An 11,545-nucleotide genomic window follows, 5' to 3' on the forward strand; every position below is an offset into this window, starting at 1 on the left:
GAGGCAGCTGAGCGATACAAAACACAGGCATCTTTGTCTCCTTCTTGAAAACTTCCACAATGCGCTCTCCTTTCTTCCTCTTGACTAATCTCTGCTTCTAAGAGGTGTTGAGTTTCGGCCAAACTTTCTGCTCCGCTCGCATCAAAGGCTGCCATCCAGTGAATGGCCAGCTCTCACCTACCGATCCTCTTACTCACTCCTGCCCCGCAGACGCAGGCCATTCCCCATAATTAGCTCACAGACAGAATTTCCAGGCAGGGTCCGGGAGCATCAATCACAGGATGAATGGGAGATCGGTGCGTGGGAACCACGGGAGGAGCCCAGCGCAGAGCTCGCAGTGGTCCCTCCGCCTCCGACCGTCTCCGTCTCCGTGAGATGCTGAGATGTTTCCTCAGTTCCCCTCGGGCTACATCTGTGCTTGACAGACAGGTTGTGCTCCTTTCCACACAGCCTCAGAGGTGCAGAATACCCCATAGGAGAGAGGCAGGAGAAGTTTCTGTTTTGGCTGTATCATGATGTGTGTGTGTGCTCAGTCGTGTCCAACTCTTTGCGACCCCATGGACTGTAGCCCACCAGGCTCCTCTGTCCATGGGACTCTTCAGGCACGAATACTGCAGTGGGTTGCCATGCCCTCCTCCAGGGGATCTTCCAGACCTAGGGACTGAACCCACGTCTCTTCTGTCTCCTGCATTGGCAGGGGATTCTTTACTACTAGTGCATCTGGGAAGCCCACCTGGGAGACTGGGCTTCTGATTTGTCCTTGTCGCCTTCTGCATAACGCCCTGATTTCACAGGTTTCAATTTTTCATCTATAATATGAAGGTGATGGGTCAGAATTATTCTCTATAGTGAATAAGAGCGAGGTCAAAACACTTTGAAAATGCAAAATAACGTCAAGTATGACATCCTCGTTTGCTCTTTACTAACATCCTCTGCCGGGGGTCTTGTCAAGGCAAGTGCCCCAGGCTGCCTCTTCCTCCGAAAGCTGGTTCCTGCTCACCGGATCTTCAGAAGGAACCAGGGCCTGGGAAACGATGATTCAGCGTCAACCTCAGTTTGGTCGGTTCTGATGCCTAGTGTATATTGTGCATTGATCCGTGTGCCTGACATCTTACTCACGCCTGTTCTCCGGGACCACCTCTCCACCTCTCGCCATCACTTGGTTCAGAGGTTGAGTCCTCTGCTCTGTGTAGGGCCGGAGGAGGGGCTGGACCCCTGCCCAGGGCAGCTCCCATGGGCTGTGGGCCGAGGTGTCTGGAGCACTTCCTGATCCTCCAGCACAGAAAGGCTTTCCTGGGGGAAGGGAGGGCACTTTGACACTAGTGAAAGGCGAGGGCAAAAACCTGGTCAAGTCTAAAGCAGCATCAGGTCTATGCTGCCCCCTGGTGGTCATGTGTTGTGCTACAGTCGGTTCCCAGAATCGTTGTAAAATTACAATTATCTCTGTCCTACATACAATGTGGAAGTCTAGAGCCGTGAGGAGTCAGTCAAGACAGCTTAAGGGCAGTGGAAGCATAGATCTAATCTTCTGGTAGGACTGAAGACAGAACTTTTACTGTGGGAGCCATTTAGTCTTTACCTGGTAATGCATATAAACTAGTCAACAAGGCCAGAATAAAAATCATATACTGAATGGATTTAAATTGTTTTTGATGGTTAAAAATTAAAATTATATTATTTCATCTATTTTGACTTTTACCAATTTGTTTTCGAGTTCCATCTCATTTTCACGATTTACAATAGTTTGGGGCGAAGAGAATAATGTAGATTTTTTTTTTTTAGCATTTTATAATAGGAGTATAGCCAATTAACAATGTTGTGATAAGTTTTAGGTGGACACTGAAAGGACTCAGCCATACATGTACATGTATCCATTCTTGCCCAAACTCCCCTCCCATCCAGGCTGCTGATAACATTGAGAAGAGAGAACAGTATAGCTTTTTTTTAAAAGATAAAGCACTTTTCCTTCATTCTAACTTATAACAAGGCCCTTACAAAGTTGTACCATGATGATTGTTTTAATTTTGCATTTGTAAACTTTTTATTTTATATTGGAGTATAGCTGATTAACAGTGTTGTGAGAGTTTCAGCGAAGGGACCAACCATTCATATCCATGTATCCATTCTCCTCCAAATCCCCCTCCCATCCAGGCAGGCACATAACACTGAGCAGAGTTCCTTGTGCTGGATAGCCGGTCCTTGTTGGTTTTCCATTTTAAATATAACAGTGTGTAAGAGAACAATATAGTTTTAATCCCTGTTTCACTAACGTGGAAACAGTCAGGGGCCTAAAATCTCTGCAGAGTCAGGGCTGTGGGTCTCTGGGTCCTCGGTCAGAAGTCAGATGTGGGGCAGGGCCATCAGCAGACCCAGGGGCTTTCCTCTCAGATTCAGGGCCCCACCCCCTCCACTTGTGCTCACTCCTGTCACTCACACTCGGAGCGTTTCTAGTCAACTGTGTACTCTATGTTAGGCATTTCAAATATGTTTCTGGAAGTTGTCAGGGCTGTTCTCTATGAGGCCTGAAGGCAAAATTCAATGTTTGTGGTAAATAAGTACTAAAATTATACCAGCTCTTGAGAGAATGGATTATTTCCAGGTTGCTTAGCCATATTGGCTGAGTGTTGAATTCGGCAGTGACGCAAACACGTTATGCACAAGAATCTCGTATTCCGGGACTCTGAGGATCACAGTGAAGGTGACGGTGAGGAATCTGCTCAAGGTGTGACCAGCAGGGTTCAAGAAGGAGTTTATAGAGATGCAAGAGAAGGTCCCGGAAACTTTGCTGAGATGGTGTTTTACAAACAGTGGGCTCCAAGGAATGTTTGTTCCTGGAATCGAAGCCACCTCTCTATGGGATTCTCTCTTCCCATCTCTCAGGGTCTCTGTTATGGACTGAATTGTGTTCCTCCAAAGTTCCTGTGTTGATATCCTAATCCCAGTATCTGAGAATGTGATTTTATTTGGAGAAAGGGCATTTGAAGAGGTAATTAAGTTAAAACGAGGTCATTAGCATGGGCCCTCCTCCAATATGGACTCATAAGGACTGCTGTCCTTATAAGAAGGGAGATCAGGACGGGGACAAGCACAGAGGGAGGAGCACATGAGGACACAGTGACAAGATGGCCAAGCAAGCCCAGGAGAGAGACTTCTGAGCAAAGCTACCCCGGCGGCATTTTGATTTCAGACATCCTGTGTCCGCAACCATACAGAAATGAATGAATGTTGTCTCAGCCAGTCGGTTTGTGGTGCTTTGTGATGGCAGTCTGAGCAACTAAAACCGTCTCTATTTGAATTTAGGGAACATGGAGTGACTGGCCCATCCACTCAGCATCCACACTAACCAAGTGAAAACCATCAAAGCCACTCTGTAAGGAACTAAAACATCTTGAAAAACAGGAAAGTGACTTGTGAAATAACATCTGGTTGGAATGGCATCCTGTATGTCTTTACTACACAAGATATATTAGCCTGATTTCTGGAGAAAAGCCCAAATACATGCCACAAATATGTATGCCACGGTAATGATTGAATATAAATCTCCCCCCCCCGCCCCAGCTTTCTGGTGTCCTATGGAAGGAATCCAAATAGTATGAAAAATAACTTCAAGTCTAAGTGAATCATACAGCCAAGTTTAATGGAACCAAGCTACAAAGTTATTACAAGAAAAAATATTCACCTATATTACCCTTAATTTTTCTACAGGCTGTTCTGAGATATCTGATGTTTAGCGTATAGGTTACATTATTTTTTAAAACAGTTATTTATTTTTGGCTACACAGGGTCTTTGTTGCTTCATGCTGGGGCTTTCTCTTGTCAGGGAGCACAGGCTCTAGGCGCACGGGCTCAGTAGTTGTGGCTGCTGGGCTCTAGAGCACAGGTTTAATAGTGGTGGTGCACCGGCTTAGTTGCTTTGAGACATACGGGATCTTCCCGGGCCAGGATCGAACCTGTGTTCCCTGCATTGGCAGGGAGAGTCTTAACCACTGGACCACCAGAGAAGTCCATCGGTTACATTATTTGATGAAACTCTACAAAAGACTTAGTACAAAAAAGGAACCTGAGAACCCAAGGCTTGGAATCCAAGGAATGCAGGTGTTCTGCAGAGTATCATCAGTGACAGTCCTGAGGTTGACATAGCAGATGAGCTAACTTTTACTGAGCATTTCTCATGACAAAGGCACTAAATGAAGAGCTTGGAATAGGTCACTTAGGTCTCACAGAAACACTAGTAAAAAAGATGTGGTATAAGCTAGCTGTTCATTCTTGGTCACTGCTACTCTTTAGCCTTGGCATCTTGAGCAAACTAGTTTACTCTCCATGACTCAGTCTTCTCATTTCAAGAAGTTGTTGTTGATGTGGTTGAAAGTGCTTGAAATAGTACCTGGCACCAAGTAAGGTTTTGGTAAATGTATGTTGCAGGTGTTTTTGTTTTTATTTTCTATTGTAGTATAGTTGATTTACAATGTTGTGTTAGTTTCAGGTTATACAGCTAATTGATTCAGTTATCCATATACATATATCGATTCTTCTTCAGATTCTTCTTAATATACTCATATGAGGAAACAAAGCACAATGGAGACGCGAAGCTCTTTGCTCAGCGCCTTGCATACCATTGTGTGGAGGACGTCCAGGCTGCCACACTGCGCCAGTTTGGTGACACTGTCCTTTGCAGATATTGTTGTTGTTCAGTCAATAAGTCATATCTGACTCTTTTGCAACCCCATGGACTATACCCTGGCAGGCTCCTCTGTCCATGGGATTTCCCATGCAAGAATACTGGAGTGGGTTACCATTTCCTTCTCCAGTGGGTTGCCACTTCTTTCTCCTTCTCCTGAGCTAGGAATCGAGCCTGAGTCTCCTGCTTGGCAGGCTGATCCTTTACCACTGAACCATCAGGGGTAACTGTGACCTTATTCTTGACCTTACTCGTGCTGGGACACACAGGAGGGTGTTCTTAATATGTGTGACACATGCTCCTTTAACCCTAAGTACTAAATCAGTGTGCATTTTCTAAAAATAAGGACATTCTTTTAAAGAACCACAACTAAATAGCCAAAATCAGGAAATTAACATTGATCTGATAATGTCAATCTATAAACTTTAATCAAAATTTGCTGGGACTTCCCTTGTGGTCCAGTGGTTAAGACTTCAAGCTTCTACTGCAGGAAGCAAGGGTTTAATCCCTGGTTGAAGAATTAGGATCCCACATGCTGAGTGGGGTGTGGCCAAAAATAATTGCAAACTGTTTCATTTATCTCCTTTATAGGAAAATTGAGTAACCTCAGCTTTAAACTTTTTTTTTTTTAATTTTTGCTTTTCATAACTTTTGACACTTTCAGAGCACAGGGTTTTTATTTTGAAGATGACCCTTCAATTTGAAAACAGATTTATTTTTAATGTGCATTTCTTAGAAACACAAATTTACCTAAAGGAATGAAAAAATAGTGGGAATATATGGACATCACAACAGACCAGGTGGGAATATGTGGAGGTAGGTGGATCTTCTGACAACACTTAAATTGAAATAATTGGTGGATATCATGGTTGACACTGGTACAAAAGTTGTTCACCGTTAGTCTTAATAAGTCAGTTGCTTCATACCTAAGATTCAGTTCAGTTCATTTCAGTTCAGTTGCTCAGTCGTGTCTGACTCTTTGCGACTCCATGGACCACGCAGTATACTAAGCCTCCTTGTCCATCACCAACTCCTGGAGTTTACTCAAACTCATGTCCACTGAGTCAGTGATGCCATCCAACCATCTCATCCACTGTCGCCCCCTTCTCCTCCTGCCCTCAATCTTTCCCAGCATCAGGGTCTTTTCAAATGAGTCAGCTCTTCGCATCAGGTGGCCAAAGTACTGGAGTTTCAGCTTCAACGTCAGTCCTTGCAGTGAACACCCAGGACTGATCTCCTTTAGGATGGACTGGTTGGATCTCCTTGCAGTCCAAGTCCAGACTCTCAAGAGTCTTTTCCAACACCACAGTTCAAAAGCATCAATTCTTTGGTGCTCAGCTTTCTTTATAGCCCAACTCTCACATTCATACATGACCACTGGAAAAACCATAGCCTAGATGGACCTTTGTTGACAAGATAATGTCTCTGCTTTTTAATATGCTGTCTAGGTTGGTCATAACTTTCCTTCCAAGGAGTAAGTGTCTTTTAATTTCATGGCTGCAATCACCATCTGCAGTGATTTACGGGTTTGATTTCTATGGTCTCTAGTATTGCCTCTGGCTCTGGAATTCTTGTAATACTTTGAGACTGTGAGATTTGTGACTGTTAATGGTGCTATTTACATACTTTCTTTATGTGTTCCCTCACTGATTTCCCCTGGGAAAGGAATATCCTGGTTAATATCACTTATCTCCAACCCATTCAATTCTCTCTTCCTCTAACCTTTACAATTTTTATTCCATTTTCTTCAAGCACTCAAATGCCTCATTTGGATTATGCTTCTGCCACATGGCTGCTCTTGGAGGGTAGAAATGCCTCAAATGCTAGGACTGCGATTCCAAAACATGTTTCCATGGAGGAAACAATTGGCTCCCATGGAAAAGCACCACCCCTGAGATCTCAGCTCACCACCCCTGCCCTGGCTTGTTCTTCCCAGGAAATCACTTGCTGCGTGTACACACCTGGCAGGAACAGAACTGGGCCTCCCTGGTGGCGCCGTGGTAAAGAATCTGCCTGCCAAGCAGGAGACACAAGAGATTCGGGTTTGATCCCTGTGTCAGGAAAATCCCCTGGAGGAGGAACGGTAACACACTCCAGTATTCTTGCCTGGAAAATTCCACGGACAGAGGAACCTGGTGAGCTACACTCCACGGGGTTGCAAAGTCAGACATGACTGAACACACACACACACACACACACATACACACACACATGAGGAACAGAACTACCTGCTGAATAGTAGTGTAGACAGGGAGTGGTTGCAATGCCATTGTTCCCTGGGTGGTGGATTTCAGGCACACTTTCTAGATGTTATTTCCAAAGGCTCTATTTGCTCCATTTGGGGTAAAAGAAAGACACAAACGGCCCATTGGAATGTTAGACTTTGGAAGTGCATCAGGGAATAATGATGGCTAAAAAGAAAGATATTTTGCTAACAATGACACAGTGAAGGTGTAGAGTTTCTAGTTGCTGTTGAAATTTGAAAGAATTGGCTATTCACTTAAAAGGTAAGAAGAAGAATGGGTGTCTACAGCAAAATGGACTTGTGAGTCCCAGAGAGCCATCTGTGTGTTGGTAAAGGATCAAACGGGAATAGAACCATTTGTACATTAGGAAGCACTTGTAAGCTGCTCATGCAACAAGCACTTGTCCATTCGTTTTTCTATTTATCCAGCGTGTCCCGGTTTCCATCCTAGGCTCCCAGGATGCAGAGGTAGAAAGAGAAGAGCCTCAGTCCATTCACGGGGGAAGGCATTGAAAAGGGTAATTACAATGTGGTAGGAGCTGTAAGTCAGGAAGATCCCCTGGAGGAAGGCATGGCAACTCACTCCATTATTCTTGCCTGGAGAGTCCCATGGACAGAAGAGCCTGGTGGGCCTCAGTCCATGAGGTCACAAAAGAGTCGTATACAACTGAATCAACTTGGCAAGTACGCATGCAGCAGCTGTAAAGGGGCCATGGGTGGGATGTTGTGGGGGCATACAAGAAGGACTAAGTCAGTAAATGTATATGGAGTGGGAACATTTAGTCAGGATCTTGCAATATGTGTAGGAGTTTGCTATGTAGCTGAAAGATTGCACTTTAGGTATATGAAAAGGCCTGAAGTTACAAACAAAAGGGAAATGATTTTGTGAGATTAGGGGAGGCAGAGCCCTTGGTTTTGACTGACTCTGTGGGTATGTTCAGCCAAGCAGCATCTGATTAGGCAGAATCAGCCCAGGTAATATCAGGAAGGGGAGACACTCACTGAAGCACCTCTGTGCACCCTCCTGTGTTTGCCTGGATCTTCCTCCTTTGATCTGTTGGGGGGAAAGAGCTCTGAAGGATTTGATTAACGAAAGAGGAAAATGAATAACAATTTAAGAGAGCTGTTCTTACCCAGACCGCACTTGAGGTTCTCCTTGGGAAATTTTTGAGATTTTCGTGGCCAGGAAGCTCCAACTCAGGGACATCCCTGATGGTCCAGTGGCTAAGACTTTGTGGGCTACCAGTGCAGGGAGCCCAGTTTCGGTTCCTGGTCAGGGAACTAGATCCCACATGCAGCAACTAGGACATGGAGCAGCTAAATACATATATAAAATAATAATGAAAAAGAAAGTCCAACTCAGAGGCCTGGCCCCCTCAACAGAGCTTCTCAAGTGTGTCCTTGGTGGAGACCGTCTGTTGTAAGCATCTCCTCAACATGAAGTACCTGCCCACGGGAAGAAAGGACATTGGGTGCCATACTTCCACCTTCTCAGACAGGACCTGCGGACTCTCCTGGATGAACCACATTCTTTATCCTGCTGGGCTGGGAGTAAACTCTAGTGACAGGAATGTCACCAAGCCTCCCCACCAAGGGCGGCTCAATTTCGGGAGATGCTTCCAAATAAGATTTTCTAATTTCTTCTAGAGTCTCAGATTCTATGTGCATCATATTTTCTGTTAATTTTTATCATCCGGTTTTATCATCAAGCTCGAGGCTGGGAGGTGGCACACCCAGGGCTTGTGTGCTGCTTTTACCCCACATGGTGACTGAATGCTGATTACATGGGGCCTTTGCATTGCAAAAATTCAGCGTACTGCTCACTTGGCGTGTGTGTACTTCTGTAAAATATTTTATTTATTTATTTATGGCTGTGCTGGGTCTTTGTTGCTAGGCTTTTCTCTAGTTTCAGCGAGTTGGGGCTGCTCTCTAACTGTGGTGCCCTGCGGCATGTGGGATCTTCCAGACTAGGGACTGAACCCATGTCTCCTGCATTAGCAGGCAGACTCTCCACCACTGAGCCACCAGGGAAGCCCCATATGTGTACTTTTCAGTCAATATGTAATATAGTATTTTTTCCAGTTTCTTTTTTTAAATTAAAGAAATAGGGCTTCCCTGGTGGCCCAGTGGTTAAGAATTTGCCTGCCAATGCAAAGGACACTGGTTCAATCCCTGAAGATCCCACATGCCTCGGAGCAGCTAAGCCCGTGTGCTGCAACTACTGAGTCCATGTGCGGCAACTACTGAAGCCCCTAAGCCTAGGGTCTGTGCTCTGCAACAAGAGAAGCCATCGAAACGAGGAGTGCTTACACCACAGTGAAGAGAAGGAAGCCCCCCCCCTCCCGCACCCAGCTCCCCTCAACTAAAGAAAGGCCTGAGCAGCAACAGAGACCCAGCACAGCCAAAAATAAATAAGTAAATAAATCTTTTAAAAGATGGAAGAATAGTTGATTAACAGTGTTGTGTTACTTTCAGGTGTACAGCAAACTGATTCAGCTTTTAGGTTTCTTTTCCATTGCAGGTTTAACAGGACACTAAATATAGTTCCCTGTGCTATACAGAGGGTCCTTGTTGTTTATTTTATATAGAACAGTGTGTAGCTGTTAATCCCAATTTCCTACTTTATCCCCGCCTCTTTCCCTTTGGCAATCATAAATTTGTTTTATGTCTGTGAGTCTGTTTTGCAAATAAGTTCATTTGTATCATTTTTTTTTTGATTCCACATGTAAGGGATATCACATATTTGTCTTTTTCTGACTTACTTCATTAATATGATAACCTCTAGGTCCATCCATGTTGCTGCAAATGGCATTATTTCCTTAAATGAATCATGCTGTAATGAATGCAGAGCCCCTGTTTCCCTTGATCAAACCCCTTGCGGCCAGCGTATTCCCAGGATGCGCCTGGGCTCTGCGCTTGGCAAGGATGCAGCTGGGGCTCCGGGCAGAGGCACAGTCCCCGGTGTGTGGACCACTCCGCGGGCTGTGGGAATAGCAGTCTTGGATTTCCTGGCTTTTGTGCATTGAACGTCTCACTCACAGAGTTGCATTAACCCGGTTTCGTAGCCTGAATGAAACCATTGGCAACTTTCTGATTTGTGTTTCATCCCGAGTCCAGGCTGGTAATGGAGCCAGGAGTCCCCAAGCTTTCCCAGGCGGGCGGGCATGGAGACACACTGGGGCTCCTTTTTCCTCCCCTCCGTCCATCTGCAGGCCAAGTGCACCTCGGTCAAAGGCAAACTCTGAATCGAGCTTTGTGTCAGGCTCTGGAAAGGCGCTGAGGAGCGTGCGATGGCGGAGAAGCAATGATGCTGGTGGCAACCACATCGGCGGGCCAGCCCGGTCACTATCTGCGCAGGACGCCGGCGGGCACGCTTCATGAGAACGGTCCACCCACTGGAGAATGGGGCTTTTGACATCAGCTGAGGCCCCGGCTGCCTTACAATGAGAGGCCTGTTGGTGAGAGCCAGACTGTTTAATGAACTGAGAATCGGAGGCCAGCTCTGGCCATCTGGACTGAGCATCTCTGCAGAAACTCTTCACTGTAACCAGCCACACTGAAGCTCATGTCCTTTCTAAGAAAGGAACTGCAACAATAAATTCATATTTCAAAGTCGTGCACAATAAATTCATATTTCAACGTCATGCACAATAAATGTATTTCAACACTGTGAACTTTTAGATACTTGTGTCTGTGTGTTTGTGTGTGTGTGTGTGTGTGTGTGGCACAGTGGTAAAGAATCTGCCTGCCGATGCAGGAGATGCAAGACACGTGGGTTCAATCCCTGGGTCAGGAAGATCGCCTGGGAAGGGAATGGCAACCCACTCCAGTATTCTTGCCTGGAGAACCCCATGGACAGAGGAGCCTAGCGGGCGATAAACCGTGGGGTCACAGGGTGGGACACGACTGAGCATGCAGCAGGCTTGTGTGAATGTGTGTGATGGAAAACGTTGTATAAATGTTAGATATTATAGTACCACCTTATTGGCAGCTAAGCCTGAAAAAGCATCTCACTCTTGGCTCTGAGGTCAACAATGATGATGGCTTTCTCCTGACGTGGGGTAGCGATATCCTGCCAAGGGTGTGGAAACACTCTCTGAAAATGAGACCCGTCAAAGCCTTAAAGATCAGGTGAGGAAGGCAGGTGATCCCGATTGTCACCACTTGGCTGGTGAAACATGGAGGGCCCAGGGAGGCTGACTCATGGCCAAGGTCCAGTGGCAGGTGGGAGGTGGGGCTGACATCTAACTGTGTCCTCCAGCCCCTGGCTCAGGGGAAGGACCCATAAGGCTGGAGCTGACTTTTCCTGGCAGGCTCGCTCTTCGCAGCCAGAAGGCAGGTGGCAGCGTTGTGATTGCTGGCCTAACCTTCAACGCGTCAATGATCCTCTCGGCTGGCGCCAGGCCCCAGCTGAGTGTCACAGCGCGGCGCCCAGGCATAAGCGATGCATGCCGAGGTTTTCCTAGCAGCGTCTCATTTATTAGTTGTGTTGGAAAGAAATCTCTCACGGCTAACTGGGTACCTCTGGATTTTAACAGCTGTGGTTTACAAGGGATGGGGAGAAGGTTGTTTTCAAAGTGCCCTTCAGAAAGTATCACCTGTGACGGGAGTTTTCCTTCTAT

At 45.9% G+C, this 11,545-nt stretch overlaps 1 long non-coding RNA gene across 1 annotated transcript in view; it reads left to right on the top strand.

Annotated features, from left to right (window-relative positions):
- Window positions 1-10,594, top strand: part of LOC145511319 (uncharacterized) — a 54,117-nt gene extending 43,523 nt beyond the window's left edge. Inside the window, exon 5 of the long non-coding RNA XR_014057794.1 lies at window positions 10,136-10,594. This is a non-coding gene — a long non-coding RNA (uncharacterized LOC145511319). The remainder of the gene's footprint in view (window positions 1-10,135) is intronic.
- Window positions 10,595-11,545: the final 951 nt, after the last annotated feature.

The sequence above is a fragment of the Giraffa tippelskirchi genome, chromosome 6, assembly GCF_054371585.1.
Source record: "Giraffa tippelskirchi isolate mGirTip1 chromosome 6, T2T-mGirTip1v1.2.pri, whole genome shotgun sequence".
NCBI lineage: Eukaryota > Metazoa > Chordata > Mammalia > Artiodactyla > Giraffidae > Giraffa > Giraffa tippelskirchi.